The sequence below is a fragment of the Hylobates moloch genome, unplaced genomic scaffold, assembly GCF_009828535.3.
Source record: "Hylobates moloch isolate HMO894 unplaced genomic scaffold, HMol_V3 SCAFFOLD_20, whole genome shotgun sequence".
Taxonomy (NCBI): Eukaryota; Metazoa; Chordata; class Mammalia; order Primates; family Hylobatidae; genus Hylobates; species Hylobates moloch.
Genome location: NW_026652295.1, coordinates 50783378 through 50797856, shown reverse-complemented (window position 1 = coordinate 50797856; position 14479 = coordinate 50783378). Strand labels below are relative to the sequence as shown.

The 14479-nt window shown below is 43.7% G+C and overlaps 1 protein-coding gene and 1 pseudogene across 2 annotated transcripts in view; both read left to right on the top strand.

Annotated features, from left to right (window-relative positions):
- The window catches only part of ELOVL5 (ELOVL fatty acid elongase 5), a 117660-nt gene extending 105863 nt beyond the window's left edge, over positions 1-11797 (top strand). The window contains exon 10 of one of the 2 annotated variants that reach the window (XR_009211276.1): positions 11779-11797. The gene's annotated coding sequence lies outside the window, so the exon portion shown is untranslated. The remainder of the gene's footprint in view (positions 1-11778) is intronic. The other variant, XM_058432263.1, reaches the window with a different exon arrangement.
- LOC116460454 (high mobility group protein B1-like) lies at positions 6229-6852 on the top strand (annotated as a pseudogene).
- Positions 11798-14479: the final 2682 nt, after the last annotated feature.

Sequence of the window (14479 nt, the reverse complement as noted above, 5' to 3'; positions counted from 1 at the left end):
TCCCAACCAGACCAACCCTGAGGCTTTGCCCTGCATGACCTTCCCTGCTCCCTGAGCTCCCTTAGGTTCTGCTAAGCCTGGTTCTATAGCCTTCCCTTCTATTGTGTGAATTGTCCAAAACTGATTCAATAAATTCCTCTTTTGCCTAAGCAAGCCAGAGTCACTTTCTGTTCGCTTTCAACTTAGAAGTCAAAGTAACAATATTATTGCCATCTTTTTTAAGTGAAGACACTGACATTTGGAGGTCAAGGAACTTGCCAGATGTGTCGTACCCGGCCTCCAAGATGGCCCCCAGTGATCTTCACCTCTTAGGTATTTATGTCTTTGCATAGTCTCCTCCCATGTTGAATTAGGACTGGTCTGTGTAGAGTTCAGCAGGGATAATATGTGACTTCTGAATTGAGAGCATAAAGGACATTACAGCATCTGTCTTGCTCTCTTGGATTGCTTACTCTGGGCAAAGCCAGCACCATGCTGTCAGAATATATTTACCATGTCTTTTATTTTTGTATTTTTATGCCTGTCCCAGGACTAGCCAGTTTTTAGAAATAGCAAACAACCATGAGGGTGCGTTACAAATGTAAACCAATCAATCCAGAGCCCACACACTGCCACCTCCTTTATGGGCTCTCACCCTCCAGGCCACTATCCTCCTGCCTTAATCACCCCAGGAGTAGGAACTAGACAACTAGGGATAGCCTGTGTGGCCCAGAGCCTGCTGAAATGATTCAAAGTATTCAATCCAAAGCCCAATCACCCTCCCTCACTCATTCCTTCCCACAGAAACCACAATAAAAGTTTGTGCCCCTGGCAGGGTGCGGTGGCTCACGCCTGTAATACCAGCACTTTGGGAGGCCAGGGGAATGAGACTATCCTGGCTAACACAGTGAAACCCCGTTTCTACTAAAAATACAAAAAATTAGCTGGGTGTGGTGGCACACACCTGTAGTCCCAGCTACTCAGGAAGCTGAGGCAGGAGAATCGCTTGAACTCGGGAGGCAGAGGTTCCAGTGAGCCAAGATCTCACCACCGCACTCCAGCATGGTGATAGAGTGAGACTGCATCTCAAAAAAAAAAAAAAAAAAAAAAAAAAGTTTGTGCCCCTGTTTTCACTCTGCTCCCTCTGCCCCCTACCTGACCTTGGTAATTCCCGTGGCTGGTGTGACACACCCCTTCCTCTTGAGATCTGTGAGCATAACAAACTTTCTGCTTACTAGCAGTCATTCCTGATCCAATGGCTTTGCCATACCTAAATATTAATAAAACCTATATTTTAAAACAGGACACTCAAGTACCATGTGGTGAAGCCCATATGGAGAGGAACTGAGGCCTCCCACCATAGCCAGCCCCCATTGGCCAGCCAAGTGAGTGAGCCTCCTTGGAAGCAGACCCACCAGCCCCAGTTGAACCTTCAGATTAGGGCAGCCCCAGACCACACCCATCTGCAGTCTCATGAGAGGAGAGAATCTAAGCCAGACTTCCCATTCAAAAAGCTCCAAAATTTGCAACCTACAGAAACTGAGAGACAATACATGCTTATTGTTATTTCAAGCCACTAAATTTTGAAGTAATTTGTTCCTCAGTAATGGCTTGTAAGTGGAGGAACTGATTCCTCCACTAACCCCACTTGGGGTTTCCTTGTTGCCTCTCCAGTGTGCCAGTGTGAGAAACAGCAAGATACCTTGGGCTTCTGACCCAAACAGTAAGAAAAAAAATTGTAATTTCACATAACAAGAATTCAAGATGTAGAGAGCATCCAGGGTAGATTAACAAAGCAGCCCAGTGATCTCACTCAGGCCCCAGATGATTCTCTTCATTTCTCTGCTCACTCAGCCTGTCAGATGATCATTCTCTTTTTCAAAAGATGGTAGCATCATTGCAAGCATCTCATACAGACAGGACAGTGTGAATCTTCCCAGAAGCCTCTTAACTGACTCACTCCCACTGGCCAAAATTGCAGTGTATGGCCATACCTAAGATAATCACTGGTAAGTAGACTGGGAGACAGAGTGCAGTGATTGGCTTAGACCCATTAGCAATGGGAGTGCAGTGATTGGCTTAGACTGATTACCAATGGGAGCACAGTGATTGGCTTAGATGGATTACCAGTGGGAGTGCAGTGATTGGCTTCAACTGATTACCAATGGGGGCTCAGTGATTGGCTTAGACCAATTACCAATGGGAGCCCAGTGATTGGTTTAGACCAATTATCAGTGGGAACACTGTGATTGGCTTCGATTGATTACCAATGGGAATGCAGTGATTGGCTTGGCTTAGACCCACTACCAATAGGAGTGCAGTTATTGGTTTAGACCGATTATCAATGGGAGTGCAGTGATTGGCTTAGGCCAATTACCAATGGGAGCATAGTGATCAGTTTTCCTTTGGGGATGAAGGTTGGGAGTTCTTCACTTGATCACATAGGGCTGGGGACACCCTTGAACAAAATCCAGGTTCTGGCAACAAGGAAAACCTATGCACAAGGGTTGGGGTGATGAATGACTTAGGTACATTATCTTCTATATAAGCCATCAAGGGGCCAGCCGCACTAGCCAGAAGGGCAATAGAGGCCCAGAGAAGGTGTCGGGAAAGCAGAAGAGTTGGGGCAGGTAGGTCGGGGCCAGTTGGAGGGCCTTGGGCTTTACACACAGAATGAATAACCTGAATGAGTCACTCCCTAAACCACTGTTCCTTCACTCCATTCTCCCTCCTGAGAATGGGTTATGCACCTGCTCACACATGTGACTGTTCTTTCACATCACCAATTTGGGTTGGGATGACATGACCCAGCTGCCTCCAGAAGCCTCCCAGCCAGTGGACCCAGAGTAGGCTGTGGGCAAATCAGTCAGGTGGTGGCTGCTGATTGGAATTCATCCGCATTCTCAGAGTGGAGAGCAGCAGATGTGTGCAGCCTCCTCCCCTATGGAGGGGATGCTATTTGTTTAAATGGTGGTTGGTGATGCCAGAAACACTTGGCCTCATTCATCTGGATATAGAATAATCTAGCACAAATAGATCAGTAGTAGTAGTACAGCAGCGATAGTAGCCCAACCCTTTTATTTTGTAGACGTAGTAAACCAAGTTCATGTTGAAGTGACTTGGCCAGGATCACAAAGGCCAAACTGGAACTAAGACTGAGTCTTAAGACTCTTGCTTTGATTCTCTTTCTCATTATACCTTGTAGGAAGAGTTTCTATGCTAAATTCTATGCCAGATCTATAACGTCATTTTTCTGAGAAACAAAACTGTTTTAGGTAAGTTGTTCTAATAGTTCCTCATGTTCATCTGAAATCTACTAATTATGTTTGATATGGAGACTTATTTTTAATGTTGTATAATTAGACTTGCAAGTTCCACCCTTAAAACTTTTTATCTGTTGTTTACCAAAAGAGGCCAAGATTCCAGCTAACAATATTTTCAAACACTTTTGTCATTCTCCAATAAATTACATAGAAAATTGTCAAGAGTAATTCCTGGCTGGGCATGGTGGCTCACGCCTGTAATCTCAGCACTTTGGGAGGCTGAGGCAGGCGGATCACGAGGTCAGGAGTTTGGGACCAGGCTGACCAACATGGTGATACCCCGTCTCTACTAAAAATACAAACAAACAAACAAAAAAATTAGCCGGGCATGGTGGTGCACGCCTGTAATCCCAGCTACTCAGGAGGCTGAGGCTAGAGAATCACTTGAACCCAAGAGGCAGAGGTTGCAGTGAGCCAAGATTGCGCCACTGCACTCCAGCCTGAGCAACAAAGTGAGACTCTGTCTCAAAAAAAAAAAAAAAAAAAAAGTAATTCCTTTCCAGTGACAGCAGAACATCAGAAACTTCAAATCTCCAGTTCAAGTTCACTGGACTCAATACTTCAAAGGGAGTATAATAAGCTCCCTGAGATTATCTTTCTGAAGTAACTCTTTTCTATCAGCTGACTTGCAACTGATTGTGTACTTGACACAGATCCACATGACTTGGTGCAATGGGAATAGTCCAGCAGTTTTGAATTCTTAGATGATTTTCGCTCTTTGTTTCTTGGCTTGTTCGAAGAGATCAAAAGGGAACTCTATCGCTGTGTGATAAGTGTGTTTCTATCACTGTTTTCCATAGCTTTCCCTTCCAAGATCCATTATGACTTTGGAAATGTGGTGAAATGTGTCTTATAGGACTCTATTAAAGACTAAATCTGGTAAGGTTTAGTCTAGGGGTGTGTGTGTGTGTGTGTACGCACGCATGCCCGCATGTATGCTAGGAGTAGGCAGAGTGGGGAAAGGAGGTAATGTGGGGGTCGCAATTGTAGCACTTGGATCAAAACAAGGATGTTTAGCACACATCTACAATAAACATGATCTTCATTATTTTTAGTTAGCCACATTATTATTATACCCAGAAAAATAATTTTAAAAGCTTTCAAAGGTTAAAGAAATGATTCACAGCAGATAATCAGAATCTAAGTTGGCAGTCTGCTCAGTACCCATCACTACTTCTCCCACTAATTTTCAGATTGCCAACTTGCTACCAGTAAAACATTCTTAGTCAAGCAAACGATTTAACAATTATTTGTCCTCATCCACTTTTGTACACAGGTGAATAAGCTAATGTGGGCTGGAAACAAGATTAGAAACAAACTCTGATTAAACCATTCAGTCCTCAAATGTACATTAAACACTTACTATCTGACAGGTTTTGTATTATGAGAGAAGAAATAGTAAACAGGAGGCTGGGTGCAGTCACTCGCACCTGTAATCCCAGTACTTTGGGAGGCCAAGGTGGGCGGATCACCTGAGGTCAGGAGTTCGAGACCAGCCTGACCAACATGGTGAAACCCTATCTCTACTAAAAATACAAAAATTAGCTGGGTGTGGTGGCACATGCCTGTAATCTCAGCTACTTGGGAGGCTGAGGCAGGAGAATCACTTGAACCAGGGAGATGGAGGCTGCAGTGAGCTGAGATTGCACCACTGCACAACAGGCGGGGCAACAGAGCGAGACTCTGTCTCAACAACAACAAGGAACAGTAAACAAGAAAAGACAAAAGGTTTCCATTCAGTAGAACCCTGTGGTGGAGGCCTGGACAGCATGCATGGGCACACACTGGCGAGGCACCAGTCTTGGTATGAGCAAGGAGACAGTGCAGGAAAGCCTTCAGGAGGAGGTGATGTCGGAACTAAATGTGGCAGGACAGGTGAGAGTAGACAGACATGGAGGTAAAGGGAACAGGAGAAAGAAAGGCTTGGAGGTGTGAGGAGGGAGCGTGCATGTCAAGGACCTCACAGTTAACATGCCTGGGGGGGGGGGGGGGGCCAGCGGGGAGTTAGGGAGAGAGAAGGATGGAGGCAGAGGGTCGGGGGCTCATGCGGGGCTGGGTTGGCTTTGCCAAGAGATCAGACTAAATCCTGATAGCCCTGAGAGCTATTGTAGAAATCACTTCAAGCTGATCAGATTTATTTGGGTTTACCGAAGGAGGGAGGAGGCTGTTTGTGTGTATTTGTTTAATCTTGTTTGCACAAGCCTTAAGCTTAGTAAAGGACTATACGAGGTTCTTAATATTGAAAGAGCCAATATATACTGTCATACATTCTTCCAACATTCTCGTTATTCACGTAGTGCATTCAGATAAATATATTCCCAACAAATATTTCCTTCATTTGTAACATCTAGGCAGAGGTGGGCAAGAGCAGATAAAAGAGATGGCAAACTTTGATGACCTTCTTTATATGCCTCAAGGCCTCACCACTGATATGTCATTGAGTATTTCACACTGGCTTCCTCTGACTCTTTTCATCAAGATCTTAACAACCAGTGTGTCGACATGTGACCTTATAAACTGTACACAAGGACTCTTTTTGGGACAACGTGATCATGGGAGAGAAATCTCTCCCCTTGCCTCCCTCTTCCTACCCATCTGTGCTTCTGCCCAAAGTCATCGGTATTTCAGAGATTAAAACTGTGTTCTTTAGGTCTTAGCCACCAGTTTTTACTTGCATGAGCCATGCCAAAGAAACTGAGAAATTCCTTTTGTGGCTTGTCTACTTGGAACTTTGAAAAGAATGAACAGTAACATCCTCAGTCAGATTCAGATTTCATATAAAACCTGCTTTGGAGAACTGAAGGATAAGACATGCTTATTTAAAACTTTTAAATTATTATCCTCTCGATAGAGACAGCACCAGGGCAAGTGAGAGCCAGACAGGCACTGGGCGACTCTGTGCCTCACTGAGGAAAAATTACTCAATATGAGCGAAGGAGATCCTAAGAAGCCAAGAGGCAAAATGTCACCATACGCATTTTTTGCGCAAACTTGTAAGGAGGAGCATAAGAAGAAGCATCCAGATGCTTAGGTCAACTTCTCAGCATTTTCTAAGAAGTGCTTAGAGAGGTGGAAGACCACGTCTGCTAAAGAGAAAGGAAAATTTGAAGATACAGCAAAGGCAGACAAGGCCCGTAATGAAAGAGAAATGAAAACCTGTATCCCTTCTAAAGGGGAGACAAGAAAGAAGCTCAAGGATCCCGAGGCACCCAAGAGGCCTCCTTCAGCCTTTTTTTCTATTCTGTTCTGAGTATTGCCCAAAACATACCGGCCTGTCCATTGGTGATGCTGCAAAGAAACTGGGAGAGATGCGGAATGACACTGCTGCAGGCGACAAGCAGCCTTAGGAAAAGAAGGCTGCAAAGCTGAAGGAAAAATGCGAAAAGGGTCTTGCTGCATATCGAGCTAAAGGAAAGCCTGATGCAGCAAAAAAGGGAGTTGTCAAGGCTGAAAAAAAGCAAGAAAAAGAGGAGGAAGCTGAGGAAAATGAAGAGGGTGAGGAGGAGGAAGATGAAGAGATGAAGATGAAGAAGACAATGATAATGAATAAGTTGGTTCTAGTTTTTCTTTTTTCTTGTCTGTAAAGCATTTAGCCCGCCTGTACACAACTCACTCCTTTTAAAGAACAAAAATGAAATGTAAGGCTGTGTAAAATTTGTTTTTAAACCATACATTGTATTTTTTTGTACAATTAACACATTACCGAAATGTTTCTTTAGATAGCGATGTCTTGGTGGTATTTGTTTTCTTTTTATATTTTGAGACTGAGTCTCCTCTGTCACCCAGGCTGGAGTGCAGTGGCACTACTTTGGCTCACTCCATCCTCTGCCTCCCAGGTTCAAGCGATTCCCCTGCTTTGGCCTCCTGAGTAGCTGGGATTACAGGCGCATGTCACCATGCCCTGCTAGTATTTTCAATAACCACTAACCTTGCCTGGTAAAGTATGGGGGTTGTAAATTGGCATGGAAATTTCAAACAGGTTCTTTTTGGTGCACAGCGCAAATTAGTTATATATGGTGATGGTAGTTTTTTTCATCTTTAGTTGTCTCTGATGCAGCTTTTACCAAATAATTGTTGTTCCATTAACTGAATACCACCCTGTAATTGAAAAAAAAAAAAAAAAACAAGTTGCAGCTGTTTTGTTGACATTTTGTTGACATTCTGAATGCTTCTAAGTAAATACAATTTTTTTTCCTTTTTTTTTTTTGAGACTGAGGTTTGCTCTTGTTGCCCAGGCTGGAGTGCAATGGCATGATCTCAGCTCACCACAACCTCTGCCCCCCAGTTTCAAGCAATTCTCCTGCCTCAGCCTCCTGAGTAGCTGGGATTATAGGCATGCACCACCACGCCCAGCTAATTTTGTATTTTTAGTAGAGACGGGGTTTCTCCATGTTGGTCAGGCTGGTCTTGAACTCCTGAACTCAGGTGATCCATCTGTCTCAGCCTCCCAAAGTGCTGGGATTACAGGCGTGAGCCACTGCACCTGGCCTAAATACAATTATTTTTAATAAAAAAAAAAAAAGTATTATCCTGCCAAGAGCCACCCTAACCAGACTCAGTACAATGTTAATACACATCACCCAGAAGAGAGGGGACCTTCAGTTCATGCCAGAGAATCTCTCTTGCCAGTAAAAAGTTAAAAAAAAATAATAAAAAAATCACCTAATTTGGGCAGTGTTACCAAATGCGCCCATTTTTCTTTGCAAGTTCACAAGTTCTTCTTTTTCCTTTTTTCTTTATTTATTTGTTTTTTATTTTTGTTTGTTCGTTTGAGATGGAGTCTTGCTCTGTCACCCAGGGTGGAGTGCAGTGGTGCGATTTCAGCTCACTGCAACCTCTGCCTCCCGGGTTCAAGCAGTTCTCCTGCCTCAGCCTCCCCAGTAGCTGAGATTACAGGCGCCTGCCACCACGCTCAGCTAATTTTTGTGTTTTTGGTAGACACAGGGTTTCACCATGTTGGCCAGGCTGGTCTTGAACTCCTGACCTCAGGTGGTCTGCCCACCTTGGCCTCCCAAAGTGCTGGAATTACAGGCATGAACCACCATGTCTGGCCAATTTATTTCTTTTTTAAAGAGACAGGATCTTACTATGTTGCTCAGGTTGGTCTCAAACTCCTGGGCTCAAGCCATTCTCCAGCCTCAGCCATTGCCCCATCTCCCTCGCCCCCAATTGCTGGGATTACAGGTGTGCACCACTTAAGGTTTTGCATTTATTTTCATTTATTTTCAAATCTTTTTTTTTTTTTGGCTCCTTTCCTGGTCATCATAGTCACATTATATAAAAAAAAGAAATAATACATTTAGATAAATCAACATTAGGAACTACTTATTACTCCCACAGAACATATTCTATTGTTTTAGGTGCAAATATTTCCAAAATGTAACTATTTGTATGTATTTTTCCTCTTAATTTACCTGAAAGATGCTCACAAGTATTGAACTCAATGAAGGAAAATTATAATTTTCTCTTTGTGATTTTTTTAAAGAGTAGTCAAGGGTAATTTATTATAACAAACCACGAAAGGAGGTTACATTTTAAAAGTATTTTGTTGATTTATAAGTCAGCAATGACTTCATCTGCCTAGTCAATGAAAGACCACAAGAGTTTTAAATAAACTCCCCACATGCTGAGCTGTGTACTTCTCTTATCCTATCACCCCAGCCTCTTCAGTTTAATGACATAAGGTGAGTAACGCTACAATCTGTTGAAGACTCAACAAAGTCATGCTTTGTAGACACCACAAGAGTTAAACTGAACTTTAATAATAACTTCAGGCTGGGGTGCCAGAAGAGGGAGAGCACCCGGAAAAATAGCTAATGCATGTGGGGCTTAATACCTAGGCGATGGGTTGATAGGTGCAGCAAACCACCATAGCACATGTGTACCTATGTAACAAACCTGCACATCCTGCACATGTACCCTGGAACTTAAGATAAAGAAAAAAATAGGCCAGGTGCAGTGGCTCACGCTTGTAATCCCAGCACCTTGGGAGGCTGAGGTGGGCAGATCACGAGGTCAGGAGTTCGAGACCAGCCTGGCCAATATGATGAAATGCCATCTCTACTAAAAATACAAAAATTAGCTAGGCATGGTGGCCATGCGCCTGCAGTCCTAGCTACTTGGGATGCTGAGGCAGAAAAATCATCTGAACCCGGGAGGCGGAGCTTGCAGTGAGCCAAGATCACGCCACTGCACTCCAGCCTGGGTGATAAAGAGAGACTCCGTCTCAAAATAAATAAATAAACAATAATAATTACTTAAGGTTTATCTTACAATGCTGCCACTTCCCCCAACAAGTCTGGAGATTGAATGGACATGAGTTTCATAGGAGAGGGGTGGAGGGTAAGGGCTGCAATTGGGGAAATGGGTACAGGAAGAGGAGGCAGATTGAAAATAGTTTTTTAAAATCCTGGTCACTGAGTGGAAGGCGTGCTCACATTCCTAGGAGCAGAGGGGGAGTATGGGTTAAACTTGAGGGACACACTAGGAGTTAATCATTCGGGATACAGGGTGAACGCAAGTAAGAATTCTAAAAATAACGACTTCTCCTTCAAAATTGAAGCAGTCTGCAAGAAGCAGAATTGGAGAGCTTATTAGCTTGACTCCTTTGCCCTCTGCAGCTAATGCTCCCAGTTTAAATCCTGGCACAATCCTAAAGTAAGAGTTAGCTCTGCAAAGGTAAAAGAATTGAGGACACTGAAGAATATATATCAGGTGAGTTTAGTGGCACAAAACTAGCTCACAATTCCACATTGTGTTAGGGCAGCTCTGACCTCTGCATTCTTGTGTCTGTCCACAAAGGTAACTGAAAAGGAAGCAGCCAGGTAAGTCATTGTTGCGAGCCTGTCTCCTGTTCCACCTCTTCTCATTTTGTGGTGTCAGTTGCTTTGGAAAGAACAAGGGGAAACGAAAGGTGGCCAGAGGAAGGCATTCCATTGTGTGTACATGTCAGTTGCACATTCTGTGCCCTTTATGCCAAAGAGGGCCTTGCTAGATACCATTTCCTCCTAGTTTGCCACCAAGATGGACAACAGACCTTTTCAACAAAACCTGCAAACTGTTTTAATTAATATTGCTAACACCAGGACAGATGTTACAAGATAAATCTCTTCCTCCTTTATTCTCCTCCTTCCCTAGTCATTCCACCCTCAAACATTTTGGGGCCCTGTACTAGATACTAGAGACACAAAGGAGACTAGAACATTCTCTGTCGTTGAATTATTCTCAGTCAAGTGAAGACAGAAACTGGGGTCTGAAAATTTTGAATAATAAAGCCATTTGTGACAGAGACACAGCTCACATTGGAAGTGGAACTTACATTTCCTGACTCATAATGAAGACCTCTATGCTCAACACCACATACAAAACATGTGCGACGTATAAAATGGGTAAATTCCATTAACAAATACATTTATCATTTCGGGATAAGCTATTTGTGTCAAGACAGCAGAATTTCAAGTACTAACTCATCTTCCCCTTCCACCTTCTTTTTCAATGGCCTTACCTGAATGACTCTGTGCCCACCACTAGAGAGGTAGTCTAGGACTTCTTGCCTTTTTTTGTTTTTTTTATTTTTGAGATGGAATCTTGCTCTGTCACCCAGGCGGGAGTGCAGTGGTGTGATCTCGGCTCACTGCAACCTCTGCCTCCCAGGTTCAAGCGATTCTCCTGCCTCAGCCTCCTGAGTAGCCGGGACTACAGGCGTGTGCCACCATGCCTGGCTAATTTTTGTATTTTTAATAGAGACAGGGTTTCGCTATGTTGGCCAGGCTGGTCTCGAACTCCTGACCTCATGATCTGCCCGCCACAGCCTCTCAAAGTGCTGGGATTAGAGGTGTAAGCCACCACACCCGGCCGACTTCTTGCTTTTTTCACTGAATGGTTTGGAGCACACACAAAGGGCTCACACCTGGCACTGTCACTTATGAGCAGTATAAATTTGGGCAAGATTCTTAACTTTTCTGAACCTCGGGTTTCGCCTCTAGGACCCAGAGCTAATATTTCTTTCCTCATGGGATTGTTCTGATATTAAAAATAAAATACTAGGACACAGTAAGCATGCAATAAAGAGCAGTCGTTGTTATTAACAAAGAGACTGTCTAGCATCTCCTCTTGTTTTAAGCCCCCTTCCTGAGAGAGGTGGAGAAAGATCTAACTAGCAAGCATGGCTTTCTGGAGGGAGCAGGACTTGCAGCTGTTGCGGCATGAGACAGTAGAAGCAGAGCTTCAGCTCTACCAGGACATTCTTGCATTTCAATACAACAGAGTGTCCTGATGCAGCTGGGCTTTTGGGGGCAAGCAACCAGCAATCCCAGGAAACTGGAATTGAAGCTGTGGGTGCCGGAGACCAGGAGAGGTTCCAGGAATCATAAGATGTTTCTAAGTTTATAGATAAGCTGGTGACACGAAACCAGGGAATATCTGGTTGTATTTATTTATTCCCTTATGAGCAACTCTCAAATCTTTTTGCTTTCAGATGTTGCAAATTCATCCCACCTCCCACTGCAGCTGTGATTCTCTGAGAAAGTAAGTCTCCACTGCTTGGGTAAATAAATCTATTGCCTCTCAACCCTACCCTACTTTGAGCTGTCAGGCCTCTTCCCCTTTCCCCACTCTTCCTTAGAGGTCCAAAAATGCTTCTAGAAAGTACAACTTGGAAACCACTGCCATGATGCAATGTTGGGAACCTTGTTCACATGCTAAAGTTCAATATCACCTCTACTTCAGCTGAAGATCACTAAAGCTCAATGTCACCTCTACTTCAGCTGAAGATCACTAAAGCTCAATGTCACCTCTACTTCAGCTGAAGATCACCAAAGCTCAATGTCACCTCTACTTCAGCTGAAGATCACTTCTCTCATTGCCTCTTTAATGTCTGCTTCACAACATGTATAACAAGTTAGTTGTGTGATAAGCTCTCTTCCTCACAAGAACCTTGTCTCCAATGAGGGCAGGGAATGAGGTGAATCTATTTAGATTTGACACCGTGTCCCCAGTGCCTCCGGCATTGTAGGCTCTGGAAAAAAATGTTTGGCACTAGGATAACCAGAGGACTGGGGGAAGTCCAGTCCTATTCTCACTTAGGAGGAGTCAGAATAACATAGTTCACATTGTATAGTTCTTTGGAGGTGAAAAGATGGGATAGTGCACCAAGCCTTTGAAATCATTCTTGAGGCCAGGCCTGGTGGCTCACACCTATAAGCCCAGCACTTTGGGAGGCCGAGGTGGGCAGATGACTTGAGGTCAGGAGTTCCAGACCAGCCTGGCCAACATGGTGAAACCTGTCTCTACCGAAAATTTAAAAATTAGCTGGGCATGGTAGCAGGCACCTGTAATCCCAGCTACTTGGGAGGCTGAGGCAGGAGAATTGCTTGAACCCAGGAGGCAGAGGTTGCAGTGAGCCAAGACTGCGCCACTGCACTCCAGACTGGGCCACAGAGTGAGACTCATCTCAAAATAAATAAATAAATAAATAAATAATCTTTCTTGATACCAAATCTCTCATTAAGCATCTGGAAATCTCATACTTTCTGTCTTGTCTACTACGGAGGAAAGCACCTTGTATGTTCTGCCTAAGCACCCCACTATACTGTTCAGAAGTTTCTATCTGTCCATTTTTTAATTGTGGTAAAATACACGTAACATGAATTTACCATCTTAACCGTTTTGTGGGTGTGTGTTTTGTTTGTTTTTGAGACAGGGTCTCACTCTGTCTCCCAGGCTGAAGTGCAGTGGCACCATCTCAGCTCACTGCCACCTTGGCCTCCTGGGCTCCAGTGATCCTCCTACCTCAGCCTCCTGAGTAGCTGGAACTACAGGCACGCACCACCACAGCCAGCTAATTTTTTTGTTTTTTTGTAGAGACGTTTTGCCATGTTGCCCAAGCTGGTCTCAAACTCCTAGCCTCAAGCAATCCACCCACCTCAGCGTCCCAAAGTGTTGGGATTACAGGCATGAGCCACCACACCTGGCCTCTTAACCGTTTTTAAATGTGCAGTTCGGTAGTGTTAACTATGTTTACATTGCCATGCAACCAATCTTCAGAACTATTTCATCTCACAAAACTGAAGGTCTGTAACATTGAACAATAACTTCCTATTATCCCCTCTCCCCAGTACCTGGCAACCACCATTCTATTTTCTGTTTATAAATTTGCTCACTTTCAATATGCCACATAAGTGGAATAATATAGTACTTTGTGTGTGACTGGCTTATTTGACTTAGCATTATGTCTTCAAGGTTCATTCGTGTTATAGCATGTCACAAGATTTCCTTTCTTTTTAAGATTAAATAATATTCAGAAGTAATTATATTTTTAAACTATTTTTAATCGTGAAATTGAGGGCATCTATTCTAAGGATGCCTAAGAATGACAATGCCTAGAAACATTAAACCTGTCTACCCATCCACACTAGGTAGCCTCATTCTTGAAGATGACCACCAACATATTTGTATTAGCTTCTTTAATTCACCTGAAGACATTTAAAGTGTGTCAAAATTGATCTGTATGTGGCAGCAAAACACCCGCCTTGAAGACGAGTGCTAACCTATGCTCAGGATCAACCTCATGCAGAGCTGAGTACAAAATGAAAATGCAGGTCCCTGTGTGAGTGCACAGATTGTATGTTCTAGAAGCTAGCACTGCCTGTCTTAAAAGTGCTTCTCCAGAAAAATACTGACTTGTAATTTCTGCCTAGGTCTAAAACCTTGACTTTTTTTTTCCTACTGCTACCCTTGAAATTTATCAAAGTGGTGCCCTTATATTGTCCTATTAGGAAATCCCCCTTGGGCCCCTGCTCTTGTGAATTATATCTTACCCGAGTGAGATGAATATCACAGGGTTTGTACCTGTACCCTAGCTCCAAGAGTGCCAAGGAGAATTCCCCAAGCATGTTCTGGTTTACTTTGTTTTTTATTATATCTGCCAGCTGCATTTACCAAGTGCCTTTTATTTTTTGAGACAGGGTATCTCTCTCTCACCCAAAGTTGGAGTGCAGTGGCATGACCATGGCTTACTGTAGCCTTGATCTCCTGGGCTCAAGCAATCCTCCCACCTCAGCCTCCTGAGTAGCTGGGGCTACAGGCACACATTACCACAACCAGCTAATTTTTTGGTAGAGATGGGGTCTGGCTATGTTGCCCAGGCTGGTCTCAAATTCCTGGGCTCACGCAATCTT